The following is a 13,939-nucleotide window of genomic DNA, read 5'->3' as shown; positions in this document are numbered from 1 at the left end:
GGACATAAGTCGAAGTGCTCATAAGTCGAAGCACCATTTCCCATAGGAATGCATTGAAATACAATTAATCTGTTCCAGCCAAAAAAAAAAAAATCACCCCCCAAAAATTACTGCAAAACTCATTAGAAACGTGATTAATCCCTTCCAGCCGAAGGGGGGGGGGAGAGAAAAGCAATAAAGCGTGCAAGACCCATTGCAAATGCACAGAAAACAAATGGAGCAGATTAGAAATGCACAGAGAACAGAGGGACAAGGTCAGAAATGCAAAGAAAACAAAGGAAAAAGCAAGGGAAGCATGCAGGGCCCATTGCAAATGTACAGAAAACAAATGGAGCAGATTTGAAATGCACAGAGAACAAAGGGACAAGGTCGGAAATGCAAAGAAAACAAAGGAAAAAGCAAGGAAGCATGCAGGACCTATCAGAAATGGGGAAAAAACCCAAAAAACAACCAAACCCCCCAAGATCCATCGGAAATGGGCAGACCCAAAAACAAACAACCCCCAAGACCCATCACAGCACAGAAACTTAACCCCCCAGCCTAAAACCATGCTGCAAAAACACCCAGAACAGTTTTTAAAAGCAGAAAACAGCACCTTACCTTACCTAACAGGCAGTCCCAAGCCTCCCTGCAAACACACACACGCTCACTGAGAAGCAGAAGCAGAAGCCAGGCAGTCTCTCCTCGATTGCACTCACATCAGGGCGAAAGAGCTACAAAGAAGCAGCCCCTTTCACCACCTAAAGTTAGCAATTTGAATTTCCCACCTTTTCCCCCTGCCTTTTTCTGTTCGTAAGTGGAAGCTCCGGTTGTAAGTAGAAGCAACATTTTGTGGCCGGAGCTGGTCATAACTCGAAATGGTAGTAAGTAATTTCACAGCTTGAACAAGTGAGTTTTCTATTCTTTTTAAAATATGTTTTTGAAAAAAAAATATTTTTACAAGCAGACACAGAACCCTTTTGCTAGCCATAAATTCCTATTTAGCCAGGAAGGATTTAAAAGGTTCTCCTCCTGAGAATCAGCTAATTGTGTCCTGACTGACAGGCTCAAAATTTCAGATCTCCCTTCCTGACTCACAAGCTGCAGCAGTGTTTCTAACTTCGGAACATTCATACTAGTAAGTTTCTTTCATGCAGTTTTTATGAAAGTCACTGTATTACCCTCTTGAAAGCCCTTCTTTGAGGATCACTATTTTACCCCCTGTTGCCTTTACTTCTTCCACATAAAAAAAGTGGCCGGGATCAACTATTCTCTTTCAGTCTCAGTGAGATTGGTTTGTTCAATTGATTTGATATATTTTAAATCTGGTGGGGAAAAAAGGACACTGGTGTCTTGGGGGGGCACGTGTACACGTATATCATGTATATATACGTATAATCATAACATTAAAACTATTTAACAAAACACATTTGGCACAGAGCAACTTCATACTGTTTATTCCTACTGTGCCAAACGTGGTGCTGATCTGAAGTTTCAAAGTAATAATGTTTTGTTTGGGCTTCCCCCATTTTTAGATTTGCCTCGTAGAATGTTGATTTTCTCAGCCAGCACAATATCTTCACTGGACAATACTAATATTGTCATGCACTGGGTCACTAGCTGCGCAGGTTTTGTCCATCTGGCTTCATGATACTCCAGCATACAAAAGCACTAAAAAGATAAGAAACTTGCTGTTTAAAATGGTGGTATCTTTTTCTAGGTTTGGTATTAAAAGGGCGGCATTATGGAGAAGCACATTCACTTCAGCTTGGACACAGCTTCCCACTGAACTAAAATGGCAAGTCACTACACACTGCCAGAATGAGAAACAAAATGAAGAAGGTCCGGTACCTGCTGAAGCAGATTGTTTGATGTTCACTTCTGTGGCACGCTTCTTGATTCAGTTCCACAAAGCAAACAGCCTCTTTATCTAGTCAACACTCCTGAGCCACCTAGAGAGAATAAAGAGTCAAGAACAGATTAAATCTTTCTATTATAAATGAACACATTTTCTATATTACAAAAAGTTTTTTTCATCTTCACTGTAACAGCTGGAAGAACCTGACAAAGCTAATTTTTTCTCCACTCACACAACCTTCAGTGAAAGTATAAATGACAAATTTTAGTTTTTGAACTCACTTTTCATTTATTCACAGTGAGTGGCTTAACAGATTGATTTGGATGGTAAGAAATGAATTTGTGACATGTCACTGTCAAACTGGGTTATGTGTAATGTATTTGCGAAGGCTTTCACGGCCGGGATCTAATGGTTGTGGGTTTTTCAGGCTTCTTGGCCGTGTTCTGAAGGTGGTTTTTCCTAATGTTTCGCCAGTCTCTGTGGCCGGCATCTTCAGAGGACAACAAACTGTGCGCTGGTGTAGTTTGGCTAGGACGTGGAGTATTTATGGCTGTGAGATGGGATGATTAGTGTGTATTGTTGTGGGTGTATTGTTATCTGTGGATGGGTGATTAGTGTGTTTTGTTGTGGGTGTATTGTTGTGATAAGGAGATTATCTGTCACTGTGGTTGATGGTAGTGATCCCCTTGACCTTGTGGTTGGGTAGAGTTCGTGACCTTTTGCATGCTGTATTTTTGAGAGCTGGGAGCCAAGTTTTGTTGAGTTTCAAACTTTCCTCTTTTTTGTTGAAGTTTTTCTGGTGCTTGTACATTTGATGTACCTTCATACATTTTTGATAACTTATCTGGTGTCATGTACCATCTGTAGAACATTTTGTATATGTTTTCTTTAAAACTTACTGAATTTATAATTTTTTATTGATTCCATATATAATTTTAAAAATAATTTCCAAAACACTTCTAATAAAGCCTTCATTAAAATACATTTTTAGCCATTTCATCTTTAACTTTAACTATCATCTTTAACTACCCCAACTCTTAGCTTTTTTTGTTGCTATAGTCAGCATTCATGAATTCTTATTACTAAGAATAAAAAACTCTTTTCAAATAAATTAGATTCCACAGAATTTTTCCATTTTAATATTTTGCAATTATTTCCTTTTTGCTTGTATTTCTGATATTTTTTTTATACATCTCTATCTTTTATATAAATCCCTTCCAACCTCATTATTTCTTCTTCCAGCTTTTAAATACACTTATCCTTTTCTCCTCTTAAACTTAGCAACACTTGATGGGGAACATTGAAGTTGGGCAATGAAAGAATTGGTTTCAAATTTAATTTAATAACAGTCTCTTGCTGTCTTTAATGGATTCGCTACTATTTGCAGTTTAAGGCAACTGCCGGGGGGCTTGGAACCTATCCCCCATGGACATGGGGTCCTCCTGTATATCTAACAGATGGTTGTAATCACCACCTCCCAAGGTAATTGGTTCAATTGTAGCGCTGCTCTAAGAGTTGAGATGTTTTTCCTGGTATTCAACTGAAATCTGGCTTCTTGTAGCTTGAGCCACTTATTAAATGTACTGCACTCTCTGATGATTGAGCAGATCCTGCCTTTCCTCTGCATAACAGTCTTTCAATATTTGAAGAGTACTATCCTATCTCTCCTTAAACTTATTTTCTCAAGTCTAAACATGGCCAGATCTTTCAGTCTTTCTTCATAGGGCTTGGCTTCCATCAAAGCACTGCAGTTATGACTTACTGGGCTGAGTTTCCAGGCTTCTGATGGTTAGGAGTGTGAGATGAGATAGAGGCTGAGAGGTCAAACATGCCACCTGGTGAGGCATGTGTGGCTCTGTATGGCAGGCCAAGGTCTCCTAATGCCCGAGTGGGACAGATGATACAGTTCTTGTCAATAAGTACAGCCAGTGATGAGAAGTGCAGACAGTAACATTCAGCAACACCCGAAAGGCCACATTCTCTGGTGAAATACACCAAACAATGTGATAGGAAAGCTGCAAACTCTGATGGGCAACAAGAACCAGGAGTAAACATTCAATCCAAGAAATAAATGTTCACACCTAACTTCATGGCACTTCCTTGGCACTGTGTACCATATGCTGTATCTTATTTTTCAGAACAGACAAGAAGTATTTGCAACTAATGAGTTTAAAATTGCAACAGTTAAAAATTACTTTTTAAATAATACCTTAGGAGCTCTAGCTGCTCTCAGTCTGAGGGACTTGAGCGGGGAGCTAAATGTTCTGAAACTGAGCAGAAAGTAGCCTGTGCCCTACCCTGATCCAGATAAAATGCTGTTTTCCCTGCAAACTCTGAGAAGGAACAGACGATACTCCTGAAGCTTCAGATCAGACCCTGAGGACTGCTAATGCTTAACATCAATTCATCACATTTTCAAATAGCCTCAGACCTTCAGTAGACTTCTGCCTTATATTTCATTTTTTTAAAAAAGAGGAGTTGGTATGAAAATAACCCACCATCCCCCACTATTGCTACTTAGCACCTGGATCCCACAAGCACATACATGAACCATCTTCTGTTGCACCCTGAACATAGGCACCCATTAATTACCAAACCCTACAGCACACTGGATCTTGTCGAAGTGAATTGTGTTTGATATTACATTCCTACACAAGCCCAGAGATAGAACAGATCCTATTACACCACTAAGAAGCTAATTGCTTCCCACTTGGGTCCCAGAGGCATTGCCAAACACGAAAGGATGAAACTGTAAAATGCCCTTACAAGGGAGGCAAATGGTCTTTGCTTTCTTTTACTTGTGGGATTTTGACAGCACTGAGAAAAATAAAAAGATAGCCGGATTCAAAAGAGGAAAATAGTCCAACCCACCATGGTAAGGCTATTTTTGGGAACATTTCTACCTGGGAAGCAGCAACATATAAATCCCTTTTTAACAGTGGTAGTCTCTGTTTTCTGGTATTCTGATTGAATTTGCCAGATGGGAACACTTTACATTGCAAGCTTAGTCCTTGAATTAATGTGGGATTTTTTTCAAGGCTACTGCAGGTCTTAATCACAGCTCAGAATTTGCTTGGGGATAGGGTAACTGGAAGAGGGGAAAGGAGGCTTTAACTCTAAAACAGCAGCTGTTCTGATGGTTATGGCTTTTAATCACACCAGATGTGAGAGGCCATCAGTTGCTGCTGCTGAACTGTGAGAGATAGGAAAGCGTGAAATTACAAGTAGAATATTTTGTCATTCTCCAGAAAGGTGTTGGCCAGAGGCACCAGGAAACAGCAGCAGCAGCAGCAGCAAGAAGACACTGCAACAGCCATCTCTCCCTCAACAAACAGACAGTAAACACATGCAAATTTGATGCAGGGACATAACTGTCAGGTATACAGTGGCCTACATTGGCGACATGGAGCAATCTAGCCAGGTTGCTTTGGAACAGTATGGAATTGTAGGGCTTGATTAGATTGCTCCTTCTGTTCGCAGGAACATCGTTCCAGCAACCCCTGTAGTTGTCATCCAGTCAATGAGATGTTGGCATTAGATTGCTCCATTTTGATCTGTGTGGTCACAATGTGCCCCTCTCCTTCTACCTCCCCACTTCTTGCCTTCCCTTCTGTAATGTCAGCTGGTTGGGAAACAGCATGCTTCCATGTGCTTGCAGATGGGCATTAATGCTGGGTTTTTATGCACAAAAATGGAAGGGATACAGAGTCTCATATTTTAGCGCTACATTTCTCCTTTTTAAAAGGTTGTTTTTTTGGTAAGTAGCATGGTGCTTATGTGATACAGCACTATAATAGAAATGTTTTTTTAAATAAAATAAAAACAAAAACAAAGTGCTTTTTTCACTCAAAATAGGATGGATGGTCACTTACAGATCACACTCACTTTTACACCTCACCAATGAAATGTAAGAAGAACCACCCCACACTGGAGCAATTTATGCAATCACACAGCAAGAAAACCGTGTTTATTTCAACAAATCCTAATTATTCCAGATAAACCGTAGGCTCCAACCCTAGCCAATCTGGGATGGGTTGGTTCCCTTTAAGAGTTGGTTGAAATGTTCTAATAAGAATATTGTGTAGCCAACATTTTTAAGAGTGATCCCATCTATTGCAGCAGGGGGCTACAGGAGGAGAAAAACTCCTCATAATCTGATACTCTAAATAGCAGAGGATCTAAGATCTTGCCACATTCTTGTGGACTGATGGGTTCAGCAAATGGGGAAATTGTTTGGCCGTGATTGCAAAGTGTCAGTTGAAAAAGAGAAAGATCTGGAATAGAGATGAAATTCTGTTCTCTTTGGAGCAGAGATTTACTGTGTGATACTTTTGTCTAAAATCTTTAGACTAAAAATTGAGTGTTGTCTTATACACAGAAGTAAGCTGAGAAGAGAACCGCAAGATTGCAAAACTGCCCAAACTTGCCTCCGAAAACAGGCTTCCTTTAATCACGAGGCTTAGCTTCCTACAGTCACGAAGCTTAGCTGGCTCCAATCATGAGCCTTATGGAACTGACATCAGCTGATTCTGAACAAACCAATTGGAACACACCTCACTAGAGGTTGGTCATTGGCAGTGGTCAGATGCAACAGGGAGTGCTAATGTCAGAGCGTTCTGAGCCCAGAGGATGAATAAAGTGGGTTGGAAAAGTGAGGGGAGTCTTATACATGGGAGTTTCTTAAACATGAAAAAATACAAGGTGCTTATCACCTTGATGTAGGTAATAGAATTTCAATATATGTGTGCAGGACAGCAATGGAAGAGCAAATCTTCATAGTGGTATCATGTATTGGTACCTATCTTCCTACAGAGTTTTTGAGCCCTGTGTTTTTACCTATGGAACTACCTTTTCATGCTTTAGCTTATTATACCAAAAATGACTTCAGGAGAAGAGTCAAGAGTCAAAAAAAGCCTTGCCTCGCTCGCTGGCTGTCTCCCAAGACAGCGCCTCTTGCACCCTCCAACCAGAACTGCAGCCTGCCAGCCAGCCCACCTGTCTGCCAGCTGGCAGGCTGCAGTTCCGGATGGAGGGTGCAAGAGGCGCTGTCTTGGGGGAGAGCCAGCGAGTGAGGCGTGCTGCTGGCCCTTTTCCCCTAGCACCCAAGCCACCGCCGAGAAATGCCTGAGAACGGAGATCACTCCTGTCCTGTTCTCAAAGAGCACCTCCAAGCCGCCAACAGTGGAAGGCAGTGGAAGACAGGAGAACCGGGCGTGCTCTACTCCATGGGGTCACAAAGAGTTGGACACGATTTAACAACAACAATCTGCTCATGACTGTATGAAACTCAGGGTGCATATACTTCTGTAAGCATTCAATTTGGGCTATGTTTGAATTATTGTTCTTTGTTTTGTTATGTTTTTTACATTTTCAGAATTTAAAACTGTGTTTGTAATACTGTTCAAAACAAACAAAACAGCCCGTTAAAACATTTTCCTTTTTTGTATCCAGGTACAGTATAATAAAGTTATGTCCAAAATATTCAAGCCAAAGCCACTTCCTCTTTTTTACCTACAAAAAGGTTATTTCAGTTCTATACTAACCTTAGTCTTTAGCCTCCACTTAAAAAATTAGAATACTGAAAGTTGGTAAGGAAATTTAGAATTGTCAGAATCTGTCTTCACACATCCTAGTTCTCAGGAATCCTTGGGAAGAAAACTTAATTAAACCTGTCTTACACTGCAATTCAGACTCAAAAAGTATGTCAGCTGCAGTTAGTTTGCAATAGGCAGAAGCCTCTTGTGCTGGCTGATCTCAGATTACTGGCACAACTGCTATGCTGGATCAGATCAGCTGGCAGAAGAGCCAAAAATGGGCAAAGCAAAAGAGGAGCAGAGTTACACGAAATCCAACCCCCTTTCAATCCACACACCTATTATGCCACCACGAATTTTGGCCAGGGTCAAAGTAGTCCTAAGACATTTCCATTATCCCTTGGCTGGGAGGGGTTTGGATAACACATAGTCTCATGTGGCTAAGCTTACCACCCCTCAACCTTCTGGACCAGCTAGGAATCTTGTACCTTTCAATTTACCTTAGAGCCTGTTTGCACTGTTTCTTTGGAACATACTGGAGCAGGCTAAATAAGATCACTAAGAGGTCTGGGATGCCATTTGGTGTGATCCTTGTATCCAAAAGGCATACAGATGTCAAACTACCCTATTTGGTCCATATGAACCCACTGTCAATTTGCCAATTTCATTTAGTGACTTAAGAAGAGAGGCACTTCAGGATATTGGCAAATTAAACACTTTATTGGCTCTGCATAGAGACAGAGTAAATGATTTAAAAAATTACAAATTCAGCTGAGGTTAGATTTCAACCAGACTTTTAAGAGAAAAGCGAACAAAAATCCCCGTCATTGCCCCCTCCTGCTTCTGGGAGGAAGTTTTCCATTTGTCTTTTTGTTGTTGTTGTTGTTAATGATGTAATTAGAGCATTGCCCTAATACACTTTTAAATATTTTCACTTCCTCTGAGTTAAGGAACTGTTTAATTTGCCAATATCCCAAAATGGCCCTCTTATTTATTTATTTGTTTGTTTGTTTATTCATTCATTCATACATTCATTCATTCATTCATTCATTTCTGAATTTTTATCCTGCACCATCTGGCAACCAGGCCACTCTGGGCGGCTAACAACAATATAAGGAATAATATTAAAAACACGATAAAAATAAATTAATACATGATTAAGGGAATTAAAACAGATAGCAATAAAGGTGGTAAAAAGTGTGATGGAGAGGATGGCAAAAAGAATGGTAAAAAGGGAGGGCAAGATCCTAGTGCTCCAGGAAAGCCTGGTGGAAGAGCCAGGTCTTCAATGCTCTTGCAAGGGTGCCAGGTAGATCTCAATAGGCAGGTTTATAGGCAGGGGGAAACCACAGAGAAGGCTCAGTTTCTTGTTCTTTCCCTCCGGGCCTCCTTTGGGGTCAAGGCCTTCAACCGCCCTTTCTGTGAATTATGGACAGATTTGGCTGGGAGCAGGCATTCTGATAGGTACCTAGGTCCTAAACCTTTTAGGGCTTTGAGTGTTATCATCATAACCTTGAAGTCATTGCGGAAATGAACCAGTAACCAAAGAAGGGTGGCCAGAGTGGGGGAGATGTGCTGGAACTTCTTTACCCCAGTTATTAATCTGGCCGCCGAATTCTGGACCAGTTGAGGTCTCTGCATCAGCATCAAGGGTAGCCCCACGTAGAGAGCACTGCAGTGGTCTATTCCTGAGATTATGAGGGCATGAATCAGTGTCGTGAGTGCCCCCGCGTCTAGATAGGGATGCATCTGGGCAATCCTCCAAATATGGAAATGGGCTGCCCACACCACAGATGCCACCTGGGTTTCCGTGGTGAGATCCAGGTCCAGGCAGATGCCCAAGTTGTGAATCTCACTCTTCATGGGAAGAATCACTCCCCCAAAGGAGAGGGAGTTTCCCAACCCACTGATGCCAGGGCTGTCCACACGCAAGATTTCCATCTTGTCCAGATTGAACCTCAGTCCATGTGCCTTCATCCACTCCAGAATGGTCTCCAAGCAGTGTTCAAGGGTTAGAACAGCATTCACTGCAGTAGGAAAAAAGGAGAAGTAGAGCTGGGTGTCATCAGCATACTGATGACACCGGGCCCCACAACTCTGGATGACCTCACATAATATTTCTATGGCTTCATATAAATATTAAATAGCATTGGCGAGAAGATCAACCCCTGCAGAACCCCACAATTGAGGATCCACAGGGTGGAAGTCATCTCGTCAAGCTGCACTCTCTGGGGACAGTCCTCCAAGAAGAAGTGGAGCCACGCCAAAGCAAGACCACCAATTCCCAACTCGGAGAGCCACCCCAGGAGGATACCGTTGTCGATGGTATCAAAGGCTGCATACTGCCCCTGTCGGCCTCCCTCGGGATGTCATCCTGCAGGGCGACCAATGCTATTTCCATACCATGCCGCAGCCTGAAGACTGACTGGGATGGATCAAGGGCATCAGTTTCCTCCAGGAAGGCCCAGAGGTGATCAGCCACCACCCTCTCGACCACTTTACTCATGAAAGAAACATTGGCGACAGGCCTATAATTCCCAATTTTGTCCGCTGCCAAATTAGGTTTTTTTCTTATGGGCCTATTGAATGTCTCCTTGAGGACAGGGGGAACCATGCCCTCCTGGAGAGACCCATTAATTATTGCAGTGGCCCATTCTCTTGTTACCGGCTTGGGTGCTTTGAGGAGACAGGCTGGACAAGGGTCTAAAGAGGAGGTGGTAGCATGACAGCGCACAAGCATCCTGTCCACCTCACTGGACATCACAAGTTGAAAGCAAGTTAACTTTGCCGGGCAAGACAATGAACTTGACATCTCAGCTTGATCTGCTGTAAGTAAAAAGGGATCAAGGTCCCTGCGAATGGCCTCCACTTTAGATTTAAAACATGCCGCTAATTGTCACAGGAGATACTAGAGGGAGGCCGATCACTGTTGCCAACTCTGGATAGATTGCGTACTATACAGAAAAATTCTGCCTGCTGGTTGTGAGCTTCGCTTATCTGGTCAGCAAAAAATGCTCTTCTAGCAAACGTTACCCTAGCTAGGTAAAGATTAGCCGAGATCCTGGTGGTTTTTAAATTAGTTTCCGTTGGGGCCCTTCTTCAGATGCTCTCTAGCCTTCTCCGATTATGCTTCAGTTGCTGGTTAAACCAGGGAGCTGGTCGAGCTCGGGAGTGGAGAGGGTGTTTAGGTGTGATCATGTCGACTGCCCTGGTGGCAGTGGAATACCAGCCATCCACCAGAACATTGACACGAGCACCAATCAAGTCAGCCAGAATCGCCCACATGGTATCTTGGAATCTGTCAGGATCCAGTAACCTGCGGGGGTGGACCATCTTAATGGGTCCAAGCTCCCCGTGGGAAGGAAGTGCCACTGAGAGGCTGCATTTAATTAGGTGGTGATCCAACCATGACAAGGCGGCTGACACGAAGTTGGCCACCATTGGAGCACGCTCCCTCTGCTTGACAGCAAAGACCAAATCCAGCATACCGCTGCCAATGCGGGTAGAACCGTTGGCTTGCTGGGTCAAGTCCAAGGAAGCCATGGTTTCCAGGAACTCATGAGCTGAGCTGGAAACTTCAACCTCCACATGAATGTTGAAGTCCCTGAGAACCAGTAGTCTGGGGGACCTCAACAATGCCATGAAAATGAAATCCGCCCACTCCGGCAGGGACTGCGCTGGATCGCGGGGAGCATGGAGCCAGCACAATCCCAAAGCCACCCCTGGCCCCAAACAACACTTGGACGGCCTCTAGACCTGGGCCTGCCACCACAGAGAGCCTAGCAGCCTCAAATATATCCTTATAAATAATGGCCACTCTCCCCCCCCCCCCGCCCACCCGGTCTGCCCTGGTGTTGGATGGCATACCCAGGTGGGCACATGAGGGAAAGAGTAGTTCCACCCTCAGTGCAGAAACTTCTTAATTCTCTTCATAATATGGGAAACTGAAAGAGGAATGCTTGATTCGGTCTGTTTCCAGCAATCATACACACTCGAAATGAACAAAAATGGAGTCATTTTACCTGCAGGAAAAACCTAGAAGCCCCTGACGGGACAGAAACGTATGGGTAGAAACAATGGTACATTGTGGGGCAGAATGGTTCCCTCAAGAAAAGACATCATCTGGCTGTTGTCAAAAGGAACAAACCAACCAGTCTCTGCAGCAGACCAAATTGTGTGCTAAACGCCCATGTAGTCACTCTCTTAGTTACTACAAATGGGAAATACATTTCAAGCAATTGGTTATTTGTAAATAGTTATTTCCAAGCTCTTCTATGTATAGAATTGTAATCTAAATTCAGAGTACTGAAAGAAAGTTGTAGAGGGCCATGACTATCTCTTTATCATCAGAGAGGACATAACTTTGTCCAGAGGTCTCCTTCTGTGAAATTCAGTAAAGTCTCTGTTCAAGCAGGTACTTGGAAAGTGACAGCATAAAGCATCTAGTCTCAACTGCAGTGCACAGCATTGTAAAATTGTTCTTTGACAATTTCCCCCCCTGAAATGGCATTGGGTCTATTGAATCTGTTTAGTTGCTATACTGTATACTTTTTATAGATATCATTAAATGATTAATTCAACACCCTGTTCTATCACATCTGATTCATTTGTAACTTATTTGGCATGTGCTATGGTAGATTTTTAGATTATTGATATTTGTCTGCTTTATACAGCTAATGGATTCTGTAAAATAACTATGTCATAAGTGAGTTTTGAGCTTCTTGGATCATCAGTTTAATTCAGCTGTCTCTTTATTTGACTTTTCAAAATTGAATTAATGTTTTTGGAAATTTGATTTTTTAATATAGATTAAATCTTCGGCGCATCTAAAGTCATAATCATTTTGTATAGGCAAAATATCACTAGGGAATATCTATAACCCTGAGACATGACCCAGGTAAACATGGGTGCATTTGAATATTTTAAGGTAATAATAGGGAAAGTCTCCTTGGTTCATGCTGGTTTGCTTCTGAAACTGGGCAGACTACTTCAGACCATGATGACGCTTTATTTCCAAGCTAACTCAAGATTGCTTCCCATAAGCATTCAAATCATCACCCAAAGACCTATTCCATCACCACCTGCTCCTTTCAGTGACACCAGTTCCATTTGGTGGCTTCAGTGATGAGCTGATGATGGTGTCAATAGCAACCCACAGACTGAGGGCAGGGTGGGAGATCTGTCTCTCATTCTCATCCCCAGATCATAATGCTCTACACAGCAATGTGTGCCACTATGCTATGGCCCCATCACTAGGAAATGTAATTTTGCCCTGGTACCACTGCTGCTCCTTGTTCCTCTCCTAGATTGGTTCTCACATTGGCTATTCTGACCTGGATGTGGCAACATTAAACAATAATATTGTGTTGCTTCCAAACTAGTCTACAGGATTTTTCAGGCCACAAGTGCTCTTTCCTGTGTATCTTTTCCTGTAAATGACTGAATCATTCTGACTTTCTGTATTTTATCAGCTGCGTCCCTATGTAGATGTGGGGGCATGATTCATGCCCTCATAATCTCAAGAATAGACTATTGCAGTGCTCTCTACATGGGGCTACCCTTGAGGCTGATGCGGAGACTTCAACAGGTCCAGAATTCAGCAGCCAGGTTAATAACTGGGGTGAAGAAATTACAGTATAGCCACCCTTCATTGGCTACCAGTTGATTTCTGCATCGACTTCAAGGTTATGATGATAACATTTAAAGCCCTAAATGGTTTAGGACCTAGGTACCTATCAGAATGCCTGCTCCCAGCCAGATCTGTCCGTAATACCCGTTCCTCACAGGCAGGGCGGTTGAGGGCCTTTACCCCGAAGGAGGCCCGGAGGGAAAGAACTAGAAACCGGGCCTTCTTGGTGGTTTCCCCCTGCCTATGGAACAACCTGCTGACTGAGATCCACCCGGCACCCTTGCTGGATGGATTCAAAAGAGCACTGAGTACTAGCATCTTGCCCTCCCTTTTCACCATTGTTTTTGCTATCCTCTCCTTAACCCTTTCCACTACCTTACTGCCATCTGTTTTAATTTCCTGATTTCTTATGTATTAACTTATTTTTATCATGTTTTTATTTTTTTTCCTCCTTATATTGTTGTTAGCTGCCCAGAGTGGCCTGGTTGCCAGATAGTGTAGGATATACTGTAAATTCAAACAACAAATAAATAAATTATAATTTCAGAAAACTCAATTTGCCAGAAGCCCCTGAGACCTGATGTCCTACTAATCTCACCCATGCACTGCCATGAGGACAGCCTTCCTTCCTTCCTTCCTTCCTTCCTTCCTTCCTTCCTTCCTTCCTTCCTTCCTTCCTTCCTTCCTTCCTTCCTTCTTACAGAGGTACAAACAGGAAGAAGGATTCACAAAAAGAGGAGGGGAAGTTTTGGCAATCAGTGGGGGGATGGGGTGGCTGAGTGTGAATGGTGTGTATGGAGGGCAGGTGGAAGTGCGATGCAGAGGAGAGGACAGTTTAATTGAGGTCAAAATTCAAGCCAGGAGAGACTTAGCATTCATTGTGCAGTCAAAGTGAGTGTTGTGGTCTACATAGAATAGGTCAACCTCTGAGCCTAAGTG

General features: G+C 42.8%; 1 protein-coding gene across 10 annotated transcripts in view; it reads right to left on the bottom strand.

The window, feature by feature from the left end:
- The window catches only part of TNR (tenascin R), a 618,967-nt gene that overhangs the window by 303,966 nt on the left and 301,062 nt on the right, over positions 1-13,939 (bottom strand). For all 10 annotated transcript variants that reach the window (XM_072998215.2, XM_072998216.2, XM_072998217.2 and 7 more), the window contains one exon: positions 1,831-1,931. The gene's annotated coding sequence lies outside the window, so the exon portion shown is untranslated. The remainder of the gene's footprint in view (positions 1-1,830; positions 1,932-13,939) is intronic.

The sequence above is a fragment of the Pogona vitticeps genome, chromosome 4 (genome assembly GCF_051106095.1).
Source record: "Pogona vitticeps strain Pit_001003342236 chromosome 4, PviZW2.1, whole genome shotgun sequence".
In the NCBI taxonomy this organism is placed as follows: Eukaryota; Metazoa; Chordata; class Lepidosauria; order Squamata; family Agamidae; genus Pogona; species Pogona vitticeps.
Note: the sequence above shows the minus strand (reverse complement) of the source record. Positions and strands in the feature narration are given on the sequence as shown.